Source organism: Delphinus delphis, chromosome 1 (assembly GCF_949987515.2).
Source record: "Delphinus delphis chromosome 1, mDelDel1.2, whole genome shotgun sequence".
Classification (NCBI taxonomy): Eukaryota; Metazoa; Chordata; class Mammalia; order Artiodactyla; family Delphinidae; genus Delphinus; species Delphinus delphis.
In genome coordinates this window covers 138,800,642-138,824,996 of record NC_082683.1, presented here as the reverse complement: position 1 = coordinate 138,824,996, position 24,355 = coordinate 138,800,642, and the positions used below count along the sequence as shown (strand labels likewise).

The following is a 24,355-nucleotide window of genomic DNA, read 5'->3' as shown; positions in this document are numbered from 1 at the left end:
CTGTGCTATACAGTAGGTTCCCATCGGTTATCTGTCTTATATATAGTAGTGTGCGTGTGTTCATCCCAAGCTCCTGATTTATCCTTCCCCCTGACATTTTCTCTTTGGTAACCGTAAGTTTGTTTTTGATATCTATAAGTCTGCTTCTGTTTTGTAAATAAGTTCATTTGTATCTTTTTTTAAAAATTAGATTCCACATCCACATATGAGTGATATCATATGATACTTGTCTTTCTCTGTCTGTTACTTCACTTAGTATGATAATCTCTAGGTCCATCCATGTTGCTCCAAATGGCATTATTTCATTCTTTTTTATGGCTGAGTAATATTCCATTGCATATATGTACCACAACTTCTTTATCTATTCCTCTGTCGATAGATATTTAGGTTGCTTCCATGTCTTGGCTATTGTAAATAGTGCTGCAATGAACATTGGGGTGCATGTATCCTTTCGAATTATGGTTTTCTCTGGATATATGCCCAGGAGTGAGATTGCTGGATCATATGGTAGTTCTATTTTAAGTTTTTTAAGGAACCTCCATACTGTTCTCCATAGTGGTTGTACCAATTTACATTCCCACCAACAGTGTAGGATATCACCTTCTAAACTTATGGTTACCAAAGGGGAAAGGATAAATTAGGAGGTTGGTATTAACATTTACACACTACTGTATATAAAATAGATAACCAACAAGGACCTATTGTATAGCACAAGGAACTATATTCAAAATTTTGTAATAACCTATAAGGGAAAAGAATCTGAAAAGAATATCTATATCTATATGTATATCTACATGTACAACTGAATTACTGTACTGTACACCTGAAACTAACACAACATTGTAAATCAAGCTATACTTCGATTACAAAAAAGTTTAATCAAGATAGGAAAAAAAAATATCATCTTCTTAGTGAGATCTTGTCTGGCCATATATAATACAATCTTATTCTAACACTTCCTATTTCCCTCTTTTAATTTTAACTTTCTCCTTAGCATTTTTTGCTAACAAATATATTTTATATGTTCCTTATCTTTCTTGCTTATGATCTAAATCCCTTGCAAGCTCCTTGGGAACAGGGATTTTTGCCTGTTTTATTCATTACTATATCACCATGCTTAGAACAGTGCCTGGCACATAAAAATAACACAATACATATTTATCAAATAAGTAAGTGAATGAATGTGAATTCTTCAAAATGGTAGGGTGGACTGAAAACGTTTTCTTAATTTTTAAAACTGGCAAAGTTAAGGCTCCCCAAATTAGATTAGTTTTATCTAACTTCTCTCCTTGTCCACATAATGATCTCTGTCACAGCCACCCTGAACTCCTGTCTGGATAGTTGCAATTGCTTCCCAACTAGTATTTTCACATCTGTCTTTCTCCCTATGATCCCTTCCCTCCATCCCAGCTGGGGTGCTCTCTTAAAAGGGAAAGCCTGACTGAGACTGAAATCCTTAGCAAAGCCTAACAGGACCTGCAAGATCTAGCTCTGCTCCCTCCCCACCTTCGACTCACACACACTCTTCTCCTCATTCTCCTTGCTACTTCACCAGTCTTGCCGTTTCTTAAACTGGCCATGACCTCTCCTGCCTCAGGGACTTTACACGAGCTGTTCCCTGTGATGAAGAGCATCTTTATCATCCCTTGGCCGAGTTACCTCCTATTCATCCTCCTGGTCTCCTGGCAAGGATCATCTCCTCAAGAAAAGCCTTCCCTGAACCTCCAGGCTCAAGTTTCTCTGATACTTCATGTTATTCTTTAAGGCACACCATACAGTTTATACTCCTATGTTCGTGCAATTACTTGTTTAATATCTGCCTTTCCCAACATGCTGCAAGCTCAGTGAGGACCTAAAAACTCGTCAACAGATCATTTGGCTACGTTTGGTGTATGGTGCAGAGAAGGCCTTGGTAGGTGAGAAACTTGTAGTGTCAAACAGGAAGCCTCTGAAGAAAAGGGCTTTCACATAATAAGTCAAGTCTTCCAGGAAAGACTCAGTTCTGATGATATTTGTGTGCCTTTCTAAAGCCACAGAGGTCGATAAGCCACTCCTCCCCGTGACCATCACCAGCCCATTAGCAGAAGACAGTCAGAGCGAATACTTCCCGTCTAAGGGGGGTGTGTTGAAGAAAAGCACCTCTTGCCATTCTTGCAATGTCATGATTTATGCAGCGAGGTACTGCTGCAGATGACAGCAATTAGGAACAGAACCTGACACAGCGAGAACAATAGCAGTAGTGTTGATTAACTCTAGGTAGGATATTAGTCTTCTATTGCTGTGAACAAATTACCACAAACTAAGTGGATTAAAACAACACAAACTTATTATCTTACGTTTTCCATGGATCAGAAGTCTGAGCACAGCTTTGCTGGATCCCTGCTCAGGGGATCACAAGGCTGCAGTTAGGGCACCGGCCAGGCTGAGTTCTCATCTGAGGTGTGGGGTCCCCTTCCAAGCTCAGTCGGGTTGTTGGCAGAATTCAGTTTCTCATGACCTCGTAGGAATACGTTCCCCGTTTCCTTGCTAGCTGTCATCTGGGGATCACACTCAGCTCCCAGAGGCCATCGGTATTCCTTGCCATGTGGTCCCCATGCTATTCACAGCATGGATGTTTACTTTCTTCCAGGCCAGCAGGAGCCCACTTCTAGGATTTCTCACCTGTGACCAGCGGAGAAAGCTCTGTGCTTTTAACCTGACTAAGTCAGGTCCATCCCATGACCTCCCTTTTGCCATATTACGTACCACAGCCATGGGAGTGGTCACTCGTCATATTCACAGGCTCCGCTTTGCCCAAGGATGTTAAACAGGGCATCACACCAGGGCATCCTGCCTAGCACCAGCAGCCCGGACAGCTGATGTTAATAACCATGAACCCTTGAGTGCGTATTTCTCGCCTGCACTGTGCTAGGTGCTTTTCAGCATTTAATCTTTAAAATAATCTGTGAGGAAAATTCCATTGCTTTCCCTGTTTTACCTGGTTTACAGGTGACTGTCCAGTTTTATATGATCACTAGGAAGCGTAACTAGATTTTAAGCTCCAGTCTTTCTGATTCTAGAATCCATTCTTATACACCTTACCTCAAGACAGCTGTTTCTCCTGTAACCAGGGGAATGATGATTATTACTGTTTTATGGATGTAAACACTGGTTTGGGGAGATCAAGTAACACACTCAAGGCCACCTGGTTGGTAAGTGCTAGAGCAGCCATCAATCTAATCTTCTCTTTCTCAGCCCCAGGCTGTTGGCATCCCATGTAATAGCGGGACATTCAAATCGCTTGTCAGCTAGAAGGAACTCAGTAATGAACCCTCCCCCAGGGACCAGAAGAACCAGCATGCCTTCAGGCTCCAACACTTGATTGAATGACATGACACACGTTATCAGTGCTATTTCTTTTAACCTGCAGTGAGTGAAAGCAGAGGTGTTTTATTCCCAAGCTGAGGAAACTTACCTGAGCTAAGGGCACCTGGAATCATTCCCTCAGAAGTTTCCTGATACTTAGCACCAGAAGCCGCTCCCCCCAAGATGGTAAAAGGTTAGTGATCATTAACTTCTCTCTTCTGTGCATTTACACGTTTGAATGAAAAGTGTCCGGGGGCTGAAACAAACAATTATTCAGGATTGAGGATGTATTTCCCTGGGACTAACATCGTCTTGTTTTCATTGCTTCCTGCAGGGAGACAACACAGCTTTGGCCCCGACCTGCTAACAAATACAATTATCCTTTGTAAATGTGATACCTCCCCCCCACATACACTTTGTGCTTTGGCAACCAGAGGTCAACCTCCACCTGAGAGTGCTGTCCACTTTGTTTCTCTCGATAGCTCTCAATGCCAATAGTCAGCTTGGTGCAGAAACAGCTATTCAAAGGACATACCTGCCTCCAGCACCTCAACTGTAACCCCCTGTCCTGCTACTGTGCTTCAGGTAAGAAGCAGAAAATAAAGTTGTCAGAAAAGTTTCATTTCATCTGAGTGCCCTGCCAGGTGAAGGTCTGGATTATAACTGCATTCCTCTGTCAGCAGCCACTCCTCCCGGTGGGCAGCTCTCCTCCCAGGGCTGCAGCTTGCCCAGCACCAGGAGTACCACTTTCTTCTCCTGCCCCTTCAGGACCAGGGCTGGTAACAGCTGCCCACCTGGCACTCATCACCCACCCCTTGATGGCCCACACCTCAGTATATAGCTCCATCCTAAAAATGTTCTTAATTAACCTTTAATTAATTGGAGTGTGGCATCCATATCCTACCAAGAACCCTGGCTGATAATCACTTTAAACTCTTAATGGAATTACTGACTTATGCAGTGAGTATAAACTGGTGATAGAAAGCATTAGGCATATGGCTGATGGGGCACTGGACATTCGTATATTGCCAAAATAACATCGCATCGTTTACTTGCTAGTCACATGGGGAAAACATCATGCTACAATGGAAGGATGAGACTACCCTTTGCCTTAATTGATGGTTCAATGCTAGGATCCTCAGTGGTGAGTCAACCAGAACATATGTATCTTCTGATGAAATGCAATATAAAGTCCACATCTATGACATAATCTAGGTAACAAGATTTAAATTGAATCATCATGCCTTTGCTTTTTCCTTCCAGTTTATAAAAAAATAAGTGGGTTAGAGAAACAAGCTAAATGATATTGCAAAGAAGCACCTAGTCAAATCCAGAGGATGGGATGTTCTGTAGATAACTGGCCAAATCCGTTTAACAAGCATGCTATCATGTCTATACTTGCTCTTTTTTAAAAAAGGACTTAAAATTGGATATGTGATGTACATGCTCTAATTGGCTCCTCATTGAACAAACTAGCTAGAAAGGACATTTGGGGGATGATTTAGATAATCAAATATGGACTGGTTATTATTAAGATGTATTGACATGGAAAGTTTCAGATCATTAACTGGGAGTAAATGCAACTGTCCAGGGAAGGGACTGTGAAGAATAAAAAAAGGCCTGAGGACATAGCCTTCAGAAACATCAAGATTTCAGAGAGAACACTGGAGGTGGAGAGCTGGTCAGGGACTGACGAGGAGCCAGGAGACAACAGAAGAAGCAGGAAGGCCAGGGGAGGAGGGTGTTTCCAGAAGGAGGGAAAAGTCAGGTGTATCATACGCTACAGACAGGCGAGCGGGAGGATGAAAAGGAGGCCACTGATATTACAGTAGGAAGTCCTCGGAGACTTCTGCGCGTGGAAAGGCAAGGAACAGAGATGGCTCTTGTAAGAATGGTATTAGAAGGAAGGAAGAACACAGGACAGTAACTGGAGGGAAGCAACGGTGCCCATCTTTGCACGAGGAGGTGGAAGAGGAGGAGTTGCATTCAGGTTGTATCCTGGGTAAATGAAACTCCTGGAAACTACTCCTGTACCCAGAATACAGTGTGGGTGGCGCCTCCTGGAGGACGCAAAGGGAAGGGCTTATGAAGCAGGCAGAGTACATAGAGTTGTTTGGAAATGGAGAGTTAAGCAATTTGTAGACTGATTGGAAAAGGTCAGTAGGGATGCAGAGATTGAAAATCTAAGAGGAGAAGGAAGGATCACTTATGGCATAGGATGCAGAAGTTCACAGAGCAGGGAATAACGTGGCGAGCAGCAGACAAGGCCGATGAGCCTTGTGGAGGATCTCTGAATCAGCAGGAAGAGAGCCAGGACCCAAACCATGGAATTCTCACCTTCTGTGGAAGTCACCAAGCTGGTGATGATGAGCAACGATAAGCATACTTTGAGCGCAGGTTTTCCAAGTGGCAGTGTTTTGGAGTTCTGCAAAGCCACATCAGCGGTCACTAGATTGTGTGGGCCTCACACTTACTGGGGCAGGGGATTGTCAATGTGATGGGACTTGAGGGGTGGACCAATCACCCCAGGAAAATCTCCCCAAACACTGTGATGGAATGAATAAACAATAAAAGGTTTTGAGTCAGCAGACGGGTTTTTGGCCCTTCTCTTCTGTCACGTACACTTTTTGAACTTCAGCTTGACTTGCTTCAATGAACTTTTACTCAATACAGGGCACAAAGGACACTGTTCTTAGTACAGCCCGTGACATTCTATTCAATCAAGAATCTGTTTGGAGAAGGGTCTGGAATATTTTTGGCCTGAAATGAGAAGTATAAAACTGTTCTCCATGTGCGTGGAACAGAGAACAGCCTCCCTAAAAAGTTAAGACTGATAGAAGAGGAACTAAGGTGCACTGTTTACTATGACCATTTCTTTTCTCTTTCTGTACTCTCTTCCCATCACTCCATCACTGAACCAGAAAGGGCCGATGTCTTCTGGCCTCTACTGCCCCACGGAGTCCTGCTTTGTGGCTACTGACCACACAGCAAACTATCCCCTGGTCAGCAGGTCTCAGACGTGCATGCAACGCTCCTAACCAGGGCTCTGAGGAGACCACAGCTGCCTTCCAGGGGATTCAGCAGCTGCTCAGGGTCCAGCAGCTCAGAGGCCATTAGTCAAAGGTTGCTATTGCCAACTGCTCTGCTCGCTATGTCAGATGGATCTGGGACAAGCTCTTGGTCAGAGGGTTTTCTCCCTGGTGCCTCTTCGTAGATGCTCATCTTCCCAATTTATCCTCCAAACAATATCTTCCCTCACAGCTTTAGAAACTCTGGGGCTTTGCAGAAATGTGTACAAAGCGTGGAGACTCCAGCCAAGAGATGAGAGTGGGAAGGAAAACTGCAAAGGGAGGGAGAGCTGAAAGGTGCCGGGCCATTAATTCCAGCTCAGTGGGGATGGGGAAGGAAACAGTAACTCAGAACGGAGCTCCAGAGCTAAAGCAAACAGGAAGGTTTTAATGAGAAAGTCCTTGAGGGGAAATGACTCAGTGGTTTGGAAAGAGTGGGTTCCGGCAGGGCTGGAGGTACCACTTGGAGCTTCATCCTTGGGGAGGGAGGGTAGCCAGTCTGGAGGAGGCCCACCAGGGAAGGGCAGGACTTTCTTTTTGGTGCCAAGACAGAGCAACCTCATCCTCCACTGGGGTTCCCCCCACCACACACATTTCCCTGGAACGGGGGTTGGGAAGGGGATCCTCAGGCAGGAGCAGCTGTTCCGTCTGCTACAGGATTGAGAAAAGCATCTTAACTCTTAGTATGGAGGGGGAGGCTGAGACTGCATGGTCAAGAATCTGTTTGGAGAAGGGGCTGGGATATTCTGGTGCTGCACCTGCAATGAGGGATACACAACAGTTCTTCCAGTGCCTGGAACAGAGAACTTAAAAATAAAAAATGCTGCTAAAAGGAAAACTAAGCCACGATGATTACCACGATGATGATAAGACATGGTGCAGAGCTTGGGGAGGGGATGCATTTTCTGATCCAAAAATCAGGGCATGGCATCTAACACAAACAGTTTTTCTCTGGTTTCTGAATTTGCATACAGGAGATGCCTTAAAATGGTATAAAGTGAAATCATACTTAGTCATAAATGTAACAAAATGAACTTATCAGAAAAGGTGACTTTGCATGAAATTGGAAGTATGCTGGAGACTCTGGCAGGAACCCAAACTGTGTTTGAACTGAAGTGTACCTGAGAAGAGCTGGCGAATGAAACTTTACAAATCCTGACTTTATTATAATTTCTGCATGAATCAGCGACGGGTTGGGAGAGAGGGAGAGCAGGCTCCCTTCTGCGAGTGTGGGTGTCAGGGGAGAAGCCAAAGTCCCTCCAGCGTATTCAAGTGAAAAGCGCTTGGGCTCTGGGGCCCGGGACCTAGAATTGAGTCCTGACTCTCTGACATCCTAGCTGTGTCTCTGGTGAATCTGGGGTCCCTGATCTGCCAAGTGAAGACAGAACTGAGCCTGCCAGGTGGCTGTGAGAATTCCAGCTAATGTTTGGGTCCCTGGTCCAATGTCTGGCGTGGATGGTTACGCATGATGTCAATTCCTTCCCCCTCTCCGACCCATCTCATTGAGGTAGGGAAAGATGCACCAGCTTTGGAAAGGTACCCAGTCACTGAAAACACCCTGCAATTTATCAGACGTTTGGGGACTCCTCCAGAAGCACAAGGAGGCCCTGTCCATCCCCCACCCCCACCCCCCCAGGCAAGTGGGTGAGGAGAGAACACGCTCAGGTCAAGCTGCCTGCTGCTCAGTGGGTGCCCACCGCAAACCCACCATAAACCCGCCGCAAACCAGTAAGGGCCAGGCTTCCACTGGCTGGAAAACTGCACGGAGAGGAAGCTGTAAACAGTCTGGGGGGAAAGAAAGTTTCCTGTTGAAATAGGGGCAGCAAGAGCCTGGTGATTTGGGGTGAGCAGAAGAACAAGGGCAGCAAAGAGGGGAAAATGTAAACACAGATGAACCGTGAGCCCCCGGTGCATTTTATCTGACCCGAGGAGCAGCCGGGGCAGAAAGAATGTGGGAACCTCAGTTATGCTGCAGATGATCACGAGGAACTTCCCAGCCTTAGCTGATCCCGCTGACGGCTCCTTCAGCGACTTAAAAGGGCATTTAAAAAGCCATTCTCCAAGGCCCTCCTGCAAGGGGAATGGGGAAGATTTGTCATTTCCACCCAGCTTGCAATGCTGTCACTTCTGTGCACCCTGGCTTTTTCTAAAAAGGTCTCTGCCTTTTAAATTTCATCATTTACACCACTTGCTTCAATGACTCTAAACCTGGCATGCTGCTCCATGGTTTTGCTGCTCTCTGAATCACATGCTTTTGCGTACATTACGTAGTAGGGCTTGGAGTCCAACCTTAGAAGGAAGTTGCCAAAGCTTCCCATTCCTTTACCAAGGCTGCTGATGGTGCCTTTCTGGAGTCGTCAGAAACCCACTCTCTTCCTCAAGGTCTTTTTTCTAATTCTAAGTTAACCTTGAAGAAAGATCCCAGGCTGGGCCATGACTACCTAAGAGCTCGAGCCAATGCTGATTAATAAATATTTAGGCACCTACTATGTGCCAGGCATGATGGGGATTCCCAGGTAAGGATCCTTAGTTTCTACTCTGCAGGGCCTTGCTGCCTGTAAAGGAGAAACACACAGGGTCTATGTCGGGTCTATAGTGGAGTCCAGCTCCTGTGGGCTGTGAGTAGAGGCGACTGGCACAATGGAAACAGTTCACTGTTATTGTATTCATTCAAAAGATATTTGCTGAGTACTGATTATGTACCACACACTTTTCAATACCTTGGGGATACAGTGAAGAATAAGAGTGTGGGATCTGAGGTCAGGCAGAACTGAATCAAAGCCCTACTTCCAATGCAACCCAAGTCTCAAACTCACTGAGCTCCAGATTTTTCATTTTTAAACTGGGACCATAACAAGAATAATAATATCTACTTTGCAGAGTTCTTGTGAAGTCTCGAGTGGTTATGATACATGCTTAATGTGGCTGATTGGTTGTTCTAGAATAGATGAATAAATAAGGATGATGATTGGATATGCAAACAGGGGAGGTAAAGAAAATTAATTTTATTTCTTGGGCATGACCGAATGCACGGCTATGGCAGAAGGAGAAATAACAGCACATACAGAGACGCAGCATTCCAGACGAGGCTATGCCTAAAACAGTGTTGTTCCTCAAGGGGCCACAAATTTTCTAAGAGAATGTTTTACTTTTTTATTTTAAAACTAAAACTTGACGATTATTTCATGTACATAAATGCATATGTATACATACATATATACCATGTATATATAATAAATATGATATATATTCTTGTAAGCACACATATTCTAAATAATCTGAATATCCAACGTATAATCCACAGTCACCGCATGATTGCAGCCTCCAGTTTGTGTCTGGGATCACATTAATGCCAAGTAAAGCTTGGCTTCATTTATTTTCATTTATTTTCCTCTAATGAGGAATAGAGAGAGGTGGGCTTAACATATAAATGTGTTTGCATCTGCTGGAAGCTAAAAAACAGCAGGGTGCATTTTATCCAAAAGTAGGTTTAGAGGTGGTAGGAAGAGAGAAAAGCTGAGTGCAAGAGAGGATGCCTGCACTTGGTCCAGGATAATACAGATGGGCTGACTGGGAAAGAGCTGGGCTTGGACAGTTAGGACCACACTGTGCTGGGAATACAGACTTGGTTTTAGGAAAACAATATGATGTCACATTTCATTAATGTTATTAATGCTCATTTTACTGGTTTTGTGACTTTTTTGGTGTTTAGATCATAAATTTGTTTTAGTCTTATATGAGCACTAAGGTAACATGGGTTAATACTACCTAGTTTTTTGATGTACAGATTTAAATAATATATTAATAGGGCTTCCCTGGTGGTGCAGTGGTTGAGAGTCCGCCTGCCGATGCAGGGGGCACGGGTTCGTGCCCCGGTCCGGGAAGATCCCACATGCCGCGGAGCGGCTGGGCCCGTGAGCCATGGCCGCTGAGCCTGTGCGTCCGGAGCCTGTGCTCCGCAACGGGAGAGGCCACAACAGTGAGAGGCCCGCGTACCGCAAAAATAAAAATAAAAAATATATATATATATTAATAAACCTAATTTAAGTCTAACCCAAGGGTCCACTAGATCTCTGAAGGGCGGGGCATTGTCCTAGGTTAAGGAGCAGCTGGGACACTCCATCCCGGTGTAGGTGGAGGAGGGGCTGACCGGAAGTGCCACTTTCTGGGTGAGGGCCTGAGTCCACAGCTTCCTGGGAACTATGAGCAGGTTCCCGGGAAAGGTGAGGTCATCACAGAAGGGCTTGGAAGGGTGCAAAGGAGCATGTGCTACGGAGAACAGATCCTCTTTCCCCAACTTTCTCCTGGCTTAACCTCCGGACTTACAGAAACCTCACCGGTTGCTTCTCTCAACTTCCTTCACTTACTGCTGCAGATCTGCCACGTTTCAGCTCCTGTGCTGGGCTCAGGGATACAGTGTGCATGAGATGAACACAGCCCCCTACCCCCACGGAGCTTACAGTGAGAGGGACCATTGAATTCATACTCATTCTCCACTCTCACTGCTTGTCCTTTCCTATAAACTTAGTCTTTAGAATCCTACACATAATTCCCGCCCCACTTCTACAAAGAAATAATCAAGCTTCATTTGATTTATTCAACTACATATCCGGAAAGGGGCAGGTACCAGGGGCGATAGCAGCATTTTCTCCTGTTTTTTTCTTGGCGCTGTCTGAGTCTAGCCCAAGAACCTGCAAAAAAGCGAGGACTGCGTTTTATAGAGAGTTAGAAGAGGCAGCAAGGAAATGGCATGATTGGCTAGCAGGTCCGGTATTAAGGCTAGCAGGTCTTGTTTTCCAGGGTGAGGGGAGCCAGCCAAAGCTGAGTTGGAGGATTGTGACTGGTGTATGTTAGGTGTCCTTGACAGTGAGGCATTTCTTGTAAGTGGGAACTGACTTTCATTTAGATCTGTGATGTGGACCCCCGCCGCTGGGGAAGCCTCCATTTTGTGGGTCCCGATATTTGAATTAATTTTTTATTACATCTTAGGTTGGGCTCTATGGAAGTACTGCCAGAGGTAGGGGTTTGGGAACACGTGATTTATTCAGGAAAAACTTGTAAGGGAAGAAGGGAAGCAGAAAAGTGAAGGGAAAAGAGTAAAGCGAGGAAGAAGTTGATTTGATCCCCAGAGGACTCTGGAGCATCACAGAAATGTCCCCACCATGAGGCAAGAGGGCCAGACTTTTGTGGTTGGGAGGGTGTGTGTGTGTGTGCGCGCGCGCCCGTTGAGCGAGGGGGTGGTCGGTGGCATAACCTCAAAGCTGAGGCAGCCCCCATCAGCTGTAAGGGTAATTTCTAGAGAAAGGGGGAGCTGGGAGCTGTTAGTTCACCACCTCTGTGGACGGGTGCACCAGCCCAGTAAAGGGGAACCGAGTGAGGCACCAAATGAATCTGCCTCATGTAGCTTCAAATGCAGGGTTCACCTTCACAAGTTAGCATGACCATTATATGAGGCGATCATGAAAAGCACCTGCTGCAGTAACTGTCCCTTCCTCTCCTTTCTGGCATTAGAGGCAGAAGTTCTTGACAGACAAGCCTAATCAGAAAAATCTACCTGATTCATACTCGAGGTAAGCAAGAAGCTTAAACCCATCACTGAAACCTTATTCCTCTGCCCCCCCTGCGCCAACCACGTGGAGGAATCCAACCTCACCTGGTCTTGTGCTCGCCCAGTGCTTTGGCTGTTGCAACAGCCCCTAAAGAAATAGTTTCTTTCCTGTCAAGAATCAACCCTCTGGATACCTCTACCGCAGGGCTTCCCAAACTCCATTGCATTAAACTCTAGTTTAATGGGGTTGGGGAATGAAGGTTGTGGTAGGGAATGACGCTCCCAAAGATGTCCACACTCTAATCCATGGAACATGTGACTGTGTTGCCTTACATGGTAAATGGAATTTGCCGATGTGACTAAGGGCATGGATCTTCAGGTGGAAAGAACACCCTGGATTATCCAGGTGGGCCCAGTCTAATCACATGAGTTCTTAAAAGTTAAAAATCTTCCGTGGCCGTGGTCAGAGAGAGATGAGACAGAAGAAGATGGAGGAGAGATTCAAGGTGTGAGAGTTATTCGACCTGCCATTGCTGGCTTTGAAGATAGAGGACGGAGCCGTGAGCTAAGGAATTTGGGCAGCCTTTAGAAGCTGGGAATGGCCCTCAGCCAGCAAGAAAATGGAGACCTTGGTCCTATAACCACAAGGAATTCAATTCTGCCAAGAACCAGAATGACCAAGGAAATGGACCTTCCCCTTGAGCCTCAAGAAAAGGACATAGCCCTGCTGACACTGTCATTTTAGCCTGTAGAGACCCACATCAGACTTCTGATCTACAGACTGTCAGATAATACATTTGTGTTTTTTGAGCTGTTAAGTTTGTGGTGATTTGTTACAGCAGCAACAGAAAACTTGATCAAATAAATTTGGGAAATGATGTTACAGATTATAAGACATGTTAATCATTTTGTTATGAGAGAGTCATAGTAAAAACAAAGTGAGTAAAAAAACATTAATTGAATCAAATAGCAGATAACTTGTTCACTACAAAGAGAGAGGCCAACATTACCCTGATTCACAGTTCTGTGTTCCCACAGCATCATGTGTGCAAATAGAGGGCTGCTGCACAGCCACAGCATCAGCATCATGCTCCGTTGTCATAGTTACCCTCTGAAAAGGAAGATGCCCTGACAAAGACCAGATTGACTGTGGTAAGTGGTGGGAAGTTACCCTGAGGGCGGCCAGATGCTTCTACATTCATGTCAGAGATGTTTTCTGAAATTCGTATTCAGTCAGCTCTGCCCCAAATGGAAACATGGCCATTTATGTTTAGAAAACAGGAAGCCTATATTCATGATGGATACTTTCTAATGAGGAGGATTTGTTCTACCATCCTAACACCGAGGGAACCAAACACCAGCAAAAGCAATGTTTTGTGATAGATTTTGCCCCAACTACTGGTAACTTCTTATACCTCATTTCCTACCCTTCTCCAACTTAATCCCTAAATGCTAGTCACAGGGCTTCCTGTTATACCTTGAATACTCAAGTTTATCCTTCTGTAGGGACTTTGCCCTTGCTCTTCCCCAGGCTGGAATGCCTTTCCTCCAGATGTTTGCATGCTTCACTCCGTCCATTTAAGTCTCTGCTCAAATGTCCCCACCTCAGAGAGGTCATCCCTAAGCTCTTTACCTAAAATAGACACCCTGCCCCAATATTATTAGTCTTCTTACCCAACTTTATAGTTCCTCGTGGCACTTCCGTATTTATTTGAGCAGTTGTTCATCGCATCCCCACCAGACTCTAAATTACATGAAAGCTGCTGGAGCCTTGTCTCTTGATCACTGCTGTATCCCCAGTTTCTGGCACCTCATAAGTACCCAGTAAACACTTGTTGAATGTAGGAAGGAATTGCTTGGAGTCTTGATTCTCCACTGCCCTTCCAGCCCTCTGGCACTTAATACTGGCTATAGTACCTCGTCCAATTTCTCCCAAATCCAAGTTGTTCCCTAGTCCATTGTCATTGGTATGGATGACTGTATCTTTCAAAGATGGCCACCACAATATATATCCCATCTCACATGCTCCTCTTACAAACTGATATTGATTCTCCTTCCTTTGAGGAATGTGTCTATATTCTCTCCTCTTGAATCTGGCCTGGACTGCGACCACAATGGGAGTATGCTATGACGCTACGTGACTTCTAAGGCTAGATCATAAAAGGTGATATAGTGTTTGCCTCATTCTCTTGGGTCTCTCCCTCTGGGAACACAGCTCTCTTCCTATGGGGACAGTCAGGCCCATGGAGGATGATGTATAGCTGTCCTGACACACAGCTGAGCTGAGGTCCCAGTTCACAGCCAGCACCAACTTCCAGATACATGAAGAAGCCTTTGAAATGACTCCAGCCCCAACCATTGTCCAGCTGCAGCTGAAGGAGAGACCCCAGTGAGAACCACCTAGCCAGACAGCCACCCACCAACATCCATGGGAGGTAATAATAAAATGATTGTTTTTGTTTTAAGCCACTAAGTTTAAGGGTGGCTTGGTATATAGGAATAAACAACTGAAACAGATGGGATATGGAGCTGTCTGTTAAAAGCTCTGATTTCTAATCTCTATTCTGTACCACTCACTCTACTTCCCAAGGACTCAGTTTCCAACCTACAACACCAGAGCATGCATGTAACCACCTCTTCTAACTTTCATCCTAGGGTGATTGGTCATCCTCAGGAATTGTGCTTAGAAAAAAGTACACATATATTTTGATATTTTCCTATTATAACAGTTCAGAATTTGCCTGGATTCAGCCACTCTGAAGATAAATAAGTCACCCAGGACAGCTGGGTTAATGAACTGCACTCCACTCTCAGTCTTCTCAGCTCCGGCCCCACGCCAGTCCCTGGGATCATTTCCTTTTCCAGCAGCCCTTGCCATCTACAAGGACGAATTCCATACATCTCTATGCACCTCTATGCAGCTGGGGCAGGCTCTCATAAGGCTGTTCAACTGCTTCCTCCAAGCAGTTCTTACTCAAGGCTGAGGGCAAAACCAAGAGCCCCCCACCTCACTGGGCTGTTTCTGGGCCCAGTCTGGGAGGGGTTTTTAGGGAAGTCAACACAGTCACAGTGGGGCTTGATAACAAGCCTATGGTCAGAACCTCTCAAATACAGTTAAGCATTGATTCTGGAAAATAAGCTGCAGGTGGAAATAATATGCAAAAAATACAGTGTCTTTTGCAGAGAGACTGATTGGGTAGGGGATTTAGAACTGGTCAGTATGATAACAATAGTTAAGATCATGGTCTGGCTTCAGAGAGCCCGAGCTCAGATTCTAACTCTGCAAGTCCCTAAGCCTCTCCAAGCCTCAGTTTCCTTGGCTGTAAGGTGGAACTAAGACTAGAACCTCCCTCATAAGGATGTCATATGGACGAGTTGAACTGATGCTTGTACAAGCCAACACTGAAAACTGAAGCCCTCTGTAAACGGGAGCCCTTGTCTTTCCCTGAGATGGATCACAAAGGCTGCACAGGGTTGGTTAAGGCTGGAAGAGTTTGCCCAGTGATTTATGGAGCTGGAATGGGGAGCTCTGAAATGGGAAAGGCCAGCATGTTGCCTCAGGGATGCTGTATAAAAGCCTTGGGCTTTTTACGTTTCCTCCCCCAATCCAGAACCCCCCTCCGCCTCCTCGGCAGCTGCCACCCCTGGATCGCTTTTGAGCCCCTACAAGTGTGGACCCCTGGGACTAACACCCTGGGAAAACCCTCCCTCCATCCTCTCCCTTGTCTCATTGGAAGGTTGCCTGAAGGGCCGACTCACAACACTTAACATAAAGAGCAGAAACTCCCTATCCCACCAATGCCCTTGGTTTCCCACGAACTAGTGGTGGAGCAGTCGCATTTGCACGAAATGGCATGTACTAAAATAGGCAGTTTGAAATATTCCTGGCAGATGGTGTTAAATATAGACACAGCGACAGATTGGCCCCTCAGTGCAGCTCTTCTCCAGAGCGTTAAGAACATGCTGCAGCCAAGAAGCTTCTCTTTTCCGGAAGACTGTGGCAACAGCCCCAGGATCTCGCCATGCCAGAGAACTGCTAAGACTTAGAGAAGGGAGGTACCTCAGAGAGTGAACACTGGTACCATGGTAAGAGGTTCCCAAATTCCACAAGTGCTGGAATGAAAAAAAAACAAAGGTGCAGAGAAGAAGTTCTGATGAACTGGAATTATTTATCTTCCTTCTGAAGGATCAACTACTCTCTCAAGAGATGTCTTCCATGAGCAAAAATTGAAATAGAAATAGAGGCAGTAGAGTACAGTGGTTAAGGTTGGAGGTTTGTGGCTAGAGTGCTCAGGTTTGAACCCTGGTTTTGCCCCTTACTAGTTATGTGAGCTTGGCCAAATTATTTAACCTTTTGCTGCCTCAGTTTCTTCATATGCAAAATGGGATAACAATAATACTCTCCTGTGACGATTAAGTAATGTAATGTAGGTAAAGGCCATGCCCAGTGCCTTGTACAGAATAACTGTTGCTTGGATGGTGGCTATTTTATTTAATGGACTAGGAAGGAGAGAGAGGTACTTATTGTAAAATGGCTGAAGAGCATTAAGGCTTGGAGGAACATTTCGGATGAAAACCAAGCCAAAATTAAAAATAAAGTCAGGTTGCAAATTCTTAAGTAGTTCCTATATCCACCGAGATTGTATTTGGAATGGGCGATGCCATAAATAGCTACCCAGTGGAAAGCCATCACCGTGGGAAGGGTGCTGGTGTGTGAAAGGCTGGCTGCTGGGAGAGGAAGGAGACAATCTGGAGGGGATCGGTCATTATCTTAAAAGGGAAGGCAAATCTATCTTTTCCTAAGGACTAGGACTTCGAACATCGTGAAATTCGCTATCTGACTTCCACGCAGTAAAACTTTTTAAAAGCCAGGAGGATTTTCTCTTCAATTGTAATGACAATACCTGCCAGTCTGTGGCAAGTGCCATTAAGGGACCTAGCAGGTGGTCCTGTGCTCTGGTTCTCTGCATGCGTGTCATGCTCCATTGTGGCTGTGCCTCTGGTTTCCTTCTATCCAATCCCGTTGTCTCCAAATTCTGAAGTGAGAATTTCCGTGTATTTCACACTCTGTGTGCTGCTAGGACCATGTCCCACTGACCAAGAGAAATGTTCGCTTTGAACTGTCCTTGCAGGACTAGAATACTCCTGACAGCCTAAGTATTGCCCCCTGGAGCTAGAAGAGTCTTTTCTACAGAATTTTCTCAGGGGGATTATGGTGAAGGCAACCTCTGCAGGAGGATTATGGGACTATGTTCAGGACGCTGGCTCCAGAAATAATAGGTAGTGCATGGTCTCATGGTACAGACTTGCCCGTATTCTTACATCCTGTATTAAAGTAGGCTAACTGCTGTTACAGACTAACCCCAACGCTTCAGAGGCTTAACAGGGTGAAGAGTTGTTTTTCTCTCAAGCAAAGTCCATTGGCATTGGGATGGGGAGAAGTGGGGGTGGGATGTCCCTGCTCCATACAGTCATTTAAGAACCCAGGCTGACAGAAGCCCTGCAGTTTTCAATTTGTGGCTTTCAAGTTTGCCTGGGTGTCATCATCCCGTAGACAGAAAGGTGCATGGAGAACCACAGTGGGAAGTTTTTATGGGTCAAGCCTAGAAGAGGTCTATCTATCTATCTATCTATCTATCTATCTATCTATCTCACATAACTTCCACTCATATTCCATTGGCTATAACTTAGTATATGACCATATAGAGAATGTAAAGGAGGCTCGGACGTGTAGTTTACCTGTGTTCCCAGGAAAGAGAGGAAAATCAAGAATTTTGGGGATCAGAAGCCACCATATTGCACTTCTTGAAGCTATTTCAAGAGACCAGGAGACATTTTGTATCGACATTTGGAAAAAATTCTAGAATTTTTTTCAAATTTCCTGTGCTGTTTTCACTCAATTTTGAATCAGACTTGTTAAATAGTTGCTTCTAACCTACATCTCTTCCTATTAAATCTTGTAGTCAAGGAACATCACAGCTTCCCTACAATAAAAGTGGAGTTGATCCATCCCTCACAGCCTAAGTTTCTTTGTGAATGGCACAGTAACTGAGTGCCTCCTCTTAAGAAGAAAACACCAATTATTCTTTAAAAGAAAGCTTATTTTCCTCAATGCAAGACTCAGAGTTTTGCACTTTGCATTATTGTGAGTGTTTTAGAAACTGCTGATACTCCTCTAATGCTGTTTGTACCAACAGGCTGCAAAAGAGCCCAGTAGACAAAGGAATAAAAGAAAAGGAAAGAACCCTTTCATTTATAACAGGACCAGTCCTATAATGGCCACAGAATATGCTCCCCAGCATTTAAGTAAGAACTGCCAGACGCTTTCCTCATTCCTACTAAAGGAAGTTGTATGCATGGATATAATGATATTTGTATGTTTACAGCATGCTCTTACCTTTATGATCAGTTATAAGGACATTAAAATTTTCTGCAATATTAATGAAAATAAACATATTGCTAAGGCTTTAAAGACCAACCAAAAATTCCACTATAGCTGAAAATTTGCAATAATATTGTTGAGTGTACAGTCTACTGCTATAGGAAGATACAAATATAATAAAATGTAATATACACTCTACCCCATGTATACTTCTATCTGACACCTCTTACATTTTAGTATATTTAAGTTTTCACTATAAATGTTTTTACATAGAACAATAGTTCTAAAACTTTGTTGTGCACCAGAATCACACAGAGAGCTTGTTAAATATAGATTCCCAGAAATGACCCTGGACTGAATATGAGGGGGTATAGTAATACCTCATTTTGGTATTTACCTCATTTTGTATTTACCTCATTTTTGTAAATACATATGCATTGGGGCATATGTATTTTTAACAAGTTTTCCAGGTGGTTCCAATGCATACCAAAGCTTGAAAATCATGCCTGACGTGTCTTAATGCTCCCAGTGTCTGGCATATAGTAGGCACTTAACATACATTTGATGTATGAATGAGTAAATGAGCAAAATAAATTTGTTGCTGAGTCTAAAGCAATAAAAATTCATTGGGAATTTACTGCCACTAGCATTAAACACAAAAATAAGAAATAATCTCATTCCCAGGAATGCTGCAATAATAATTCAACTTTATTTGTACAGTGTTTATCACCAAGTTTCACTGACATCAAATATTCAAATTTACTACTAGAATGCCAAAAAGCCATAGATGAATAATAGGGTAACTGGAAAGGATATGCCACACTCAGAGGGGGAATGCAAGAATTGGAATAAACTAATTTTGATGAAGACACAACATCTTAATAATGCAAAAATCTACATCCTTCCAGTGTTGCAGGTACATCTGGATGAGAACTATTTATCTGGTGTCAAGTGCAATTTCAGGACCACCTGCTTAATGATAATCTTTAATTAAATGATAGGTACTTTATTAGGAGTTAGACTCCCCCAAAGCAAAGTGTGTTATGAGAATTGCAAGCTTTCAGAAAGCTGACACACACCTTCCTGTGTGTAACATCCTCCCAGTGTTCCTGTGACCTCTCTGGGTGCTCCTTCTCTGCCTTTTCAGGCTCATCATCTTCTACTCAACCATTAAAAATTAAATTCCTCAAAGTTTTGAGCTAGGCTCTCTCCTTTTATCACTCTCCAGAGCATATGATCTATCCCTATACCTTTACTTATCATACATTTATACATGATACCCAAATTGTTGTCTCTAGCTCAGACCACTCCTCTGAGCTCTAGTTGGTTATGCACACCATACAAGAACAGTTTATAAGACTTAGACCTAACTTTAATGAGTACAAGAAAAATATTAGTCAGTCTTTTATTTTTAACTGATTGAGCATATAGATATATAAAGTATCCAATATACTTCATAAATGTGAAAAATCTTGATATCATATGCCAAGGACTCAGTAAATGTTACATGCTGGGGTATTTTTTTTTCTGATGTTGTTATATATAATATAGCCCTCCAAAGCAGGATAAACATAAAATTTCAAAGCTACATCAAGATGTACATCTGAGTAGATAGTGTCAATTGTGCTGAGATGGAATGATGTTTGGCTGGAATTTTGAACACCCAATCTTGGACCAGCCCCCTATGGCTAGCTGTCTCAGGTTCAGGAGGAAAAAGTGTAGGTGCAGGGGAAAGCTGCTCTGTTTGTTACTGTGAAGTTTTAGCCCCTCCTTGTCCTCTCCACTTGGAAATTAATCCCCACTGAGCTGCACAGGGCCACCTGATGCCAGGGGGATTCCTTTGCCTGGAGAAGGCCACCCAACAGCCTGGAACTCAATCAAGCACAGTGGCCTAGTTCCTCAAGATCTACATCCAGTCCTGGTCCTCAAGTCCTACTACTCTGATGACTAGAAAATATAAGGAGAGAGAAACCCTAAGGAAAAACATGAGGGAGAAGGGAGAGTTTCCATCTATGGCCAGTCCCTCTCAGTATTCCACTGGTATTGATCCATCACGGTTATCCTCCAGATGGTAGGGTAAGGAGTTTTGTACTTGTCCAAGAGAATAGTGGGTGCCATTTGTTCAGTGATGTGTTTATTCATCCAACAAATATTTGTGAGTGACATATGTGTCAGGCACTCTTACCGGTACTATGGTTACAGGAGCAATGAAAAATGACAAAATCCCTGCTATAATAGGACCTATATATTCTAACATATAAGTAAAATATATACAAGGTCAGATGATGATAAGTCCTATTGAAAAAAATAAAGCAGGGAGGGTGGATAGGGAGTGCTAAGCTATTACAATAGCATTAGCAAGAGATGATAGTGTTCAAAAATCACAGTTGGAGATCCTAGTACTCCACTCTAAATTGATAGAACAGCTAGGCAGAAAGTCAGCAAGTATAGAGAAGACTTAAAAACACTTGCCCTCACTGATATTTATAAAACATTCCACTCAATGACAGCAGAATACACATTCTTTTCAAACATGCATGGAACACTGTCTAGAGTGGACCATATGTCAGGCTATAAAACAAGTTTCAATAAATTTAAAAGGTCCAAAATCATACAAAGTGTGTTGTCTAACTATAATACAATTAAATGAGAAATCAACAACAGAAGGAAATTGGGGGAATTACTAAATACTTGGAAATTAAACAAAACACTTCTAAATAAACCATTTGTCAAAGAAAAACACCACAAGGAAATTTTAAAAAATATTTTGAGCTGAGTAAAAATAAAATTCAACATATCAAAATTTATGGGATGCAGCTAATTCAGTAATTAGAGGGAAATATATAGCTATAAATGTCTACACTAGAACAGAAGACAGTTATTAAATCAATAACTTAAACATCAACCATAAGAAACTAGTAATAGAGGGACTAAATCCAAAACAAGAAAGAGAAAGGAAATAATGAAGAGTAGAGTAGAAAACAGAGAAGTAGAAAACAGAGAAGTAGGAAACAGAAAAATAGTAGCGAAAAATCAATGAAACCAAAAGTTGGTTCCTTGAAAAGACCAACAAAATTGATAAATCTTTAGCTAGACTAACCAGGAAATAAAAAGAGGAGACATAAATTATCACCCCCCCAAAAAAAGAGGGGCAATCCTTTCCATTCTTGCAAAAAATTAAAGGATTATAAGTGAATATTATAAACTACTACTTTATATCAAATTAGGCAACTTATGTAAAAATTTCTAGAAAGACATGTTACCTAAACTGACTCAAGAAGAAATAGAAAATCTGAATTGATATATAATAAGGTAAAAACTGATTTGTAATTTGAAATCTTCCCACAATGACAAAGTCACACCCAAATGGATTCACTGGCAAAAGTTTTCCCACTAAGACTAGGAATATGGCAAGCATACCTACTCTTACTCCTTCTACTCAACATTGTACCAAAGTTCTAGTCAGTTTAATAAGGCAAGAAAAAAATTAAAAGCATACCAATTGGAATGGAAGAAGTAAAACTGCCTTTATTCACAGGCAACATGATCTTGTATGTAGGAAATCTTGAGAAATGCTCACATTAAAAGATATATTCGAGTTAATAAACACGTTTGGAAAGGTCACAAGGTACAGGATCACTGCACAAAAATCAATTATATTTCTACATGTTAGCAAGGAACAGTCCAAAATCAAGATTAAGAAATGGGGCTTCCCTGGTGGTGGAGTGGTTGAGGGTCCGCCTGCCGATGCAGGGGATGCGGGTTCGTGCCCCAGTCCGGGAAGATCCCACATGTTGTGGAGCAGCTGGGCCCGTGAGCCATGGCCGCTGAGCCTGCCTGTCTGGAGCCTGTGCTCCGCAACGGGAGAGGCCACAACAGTGAGAGGCCCGCATACCGCAAAAAAAAAAAAAAAAAAAAAAGATTAAGAAATGACTTCCATTCACAACAGCGTCAAAAAGAATAAAATATTTAGGAATCAAGTTAACAAAAGAAGTGCAAGATAGGGCTTGTACATTGAAAACCACAAAGCATTGCTAAATAAATGGAGTTACATTCCATGTTCATAAACTGAAGACTCAATTTTATTAAGATGGCAATTCTCCCCAGAATGATCTATAGATTTAACACAATCCATATAAAATTGCCATCAGGATTTTTTATAGAAATTGACAAGTTTACCCAACAATGCATATGAAAGTGCAAAGAACCTACAGTAGCTGAAACAGTCTTGAAAAAAAAGAGAAAAGAATTTATATTGCCCAATTACAAACTTAACCATAAAGCTACAGTAAGCAAGACAATGTGGTACTGGCATAGGATAATCAATAGATCAATGGAACAGAGGTGAGAGTCCAGAAACAAACTCTCACATTTATGGTCAGTTGATTTTTGACAAATATGCTAAGGCAATTCAATAGGGGAAAGGTAGTCTTTCCAACAAACAGGGCTGAGACAATTGGCACTTATATGCAAAAAAAATTGAAAATAAAAAGAATGTAGATAGTAACTTCACACCATACACAAATTAACACAAAATGGATCATAGACTTAATGTAGAAGTGAAATTACAAGAATTCTAGAAGAAAACATAAGAAAAAAAAATGTAGTGACATTTAGATGTAGAGTTCTTATATATGATATCAAAAACAAGAAAAAAATTGATAAATTGGACTTTATAAAAATTAAGACTTTTGCTCTTCTAAAAGGCACCGTTAGAAAAATGAAAGGGGGAAGGCACAAACTGGGAGAAACGGTTTGTAAATCATACGTCTGATAAAGAACTTGTATCCAGATTATATAAACAACTCATATGACTCAATAATAAGACAAGCAATTCAATTTTTAAATAGTCAAAATATTTGAATAGACATTTCACCAAAGAAAATATAAGAAGAGCTAATGAGCACATGAAAAGATGCTTGACATCAATAAATCATTAAGAGATGCAGTTTAAAACCAAAATGAGGTATTACTATACCCCCACTAGAATGGCTATAATCAAAAAGACAGACAACAACAAGTATTGGTGAGGATGTGGAGAAATTAGAACCCTTATACCTGTGGGAATGAAAAACGATAGACCCACTTTGGAAAACAGTTTGGCGGCTTCTTATAAAGTTAAATATATTTTTACAACCCAGCAATTCCACATCTAGATATCTACATAAGAGAAATACAAACATACGTCCACAGAAAGACTTAAAGTTCAGAGAAGACTTACTCACAATAGCCAAAAAACTTGAAACAATCCAAATGTTGACTAACTAATGAAAAGATAAACAAATGTGGTATGTCCATGCAATGAAATACTATTCAGCAGTGAAAAGGAGCAAACTACCATTGCATGGTACAACATAGATGAACCTCAAAGACATTATGCTAAATGAAAGAAGCCACACACAAAACACTACATATTGTATGATTCCATTTATAATAAGTGTCCAGAAAAGGCAAATCTATAGATACAGAAAACAGAGCAGTGCTTGGCAAATCTATAGATATAGAAAGCAGAGCAGTGGTGGCCAGGGATTGAAAGTGGGAGCAGAATTCACTGCAAATAGGCACAAAGAAATGTTTTGGGGTGATGGAGATGTTCTAAAACTGTGATGATGGTTACACAATTCTATTACTAAATGACTACTAAAAATCATTGAATTATACACTTACAATAGGTGACTTTTATAGTATGTAATTACACCTCAATAAAAAAAGAGAGGTGATGGTGGCTTGGTTATGGGGTCTCAGAGGGGAGGTGATGAGAAGTGCTACCAGCAGATGGTAGAAGACAACATTATACTACGGGTGAGCATAATGGGGAGACCAGGGTCTTGATCCAGGTCAGATTTCTTCAGAGACATCGAACCAATAGAATATATATATATATATATATATATATATATATATATATATATATATATATGTATCTTTAAGAGGAAATTTATTATAGGAATTGGCTCACACAATTATGGAGGACAAGTCCCACTACCTGCCATCTTCAAGTTGGAGAAGGGA

The 24,355-nt window shown here is 42.6% G+C and overlaps 1 protein-coding gene across 3 annotated transcripts in view; it reads right to left on the bottom strand.

The window, feature by feature from the left end:
* Positions 1–24,355, bottom strand: part of TSEN15 (tRNA splicing endonuclease subunit 15) — a 114,216-nt gene that overhangs the window by 12,515 nt on the left and 77,346 nt on the right. The window contains exons 8-9 of one of the 3 annotated variants that reach the window (XR_009522552.1): positions 3,455–3,601; positions 2,306–2,661 (exon numbers count right to left, since the gene is read on the bottom strand). The gene's annotated coding sequence lies outside the window, so the exon portion shown is untranslated. Of the gene's footprint in view, positions 1–2,305; positions 2,662–3,454; positions 3,602–8,454; positions 8,484–24,355 lie in introns of those variants that run through there. The other 2 variants (XR_009522553.1, XR_009522554.1) reach the window with 2 other exon arrangements.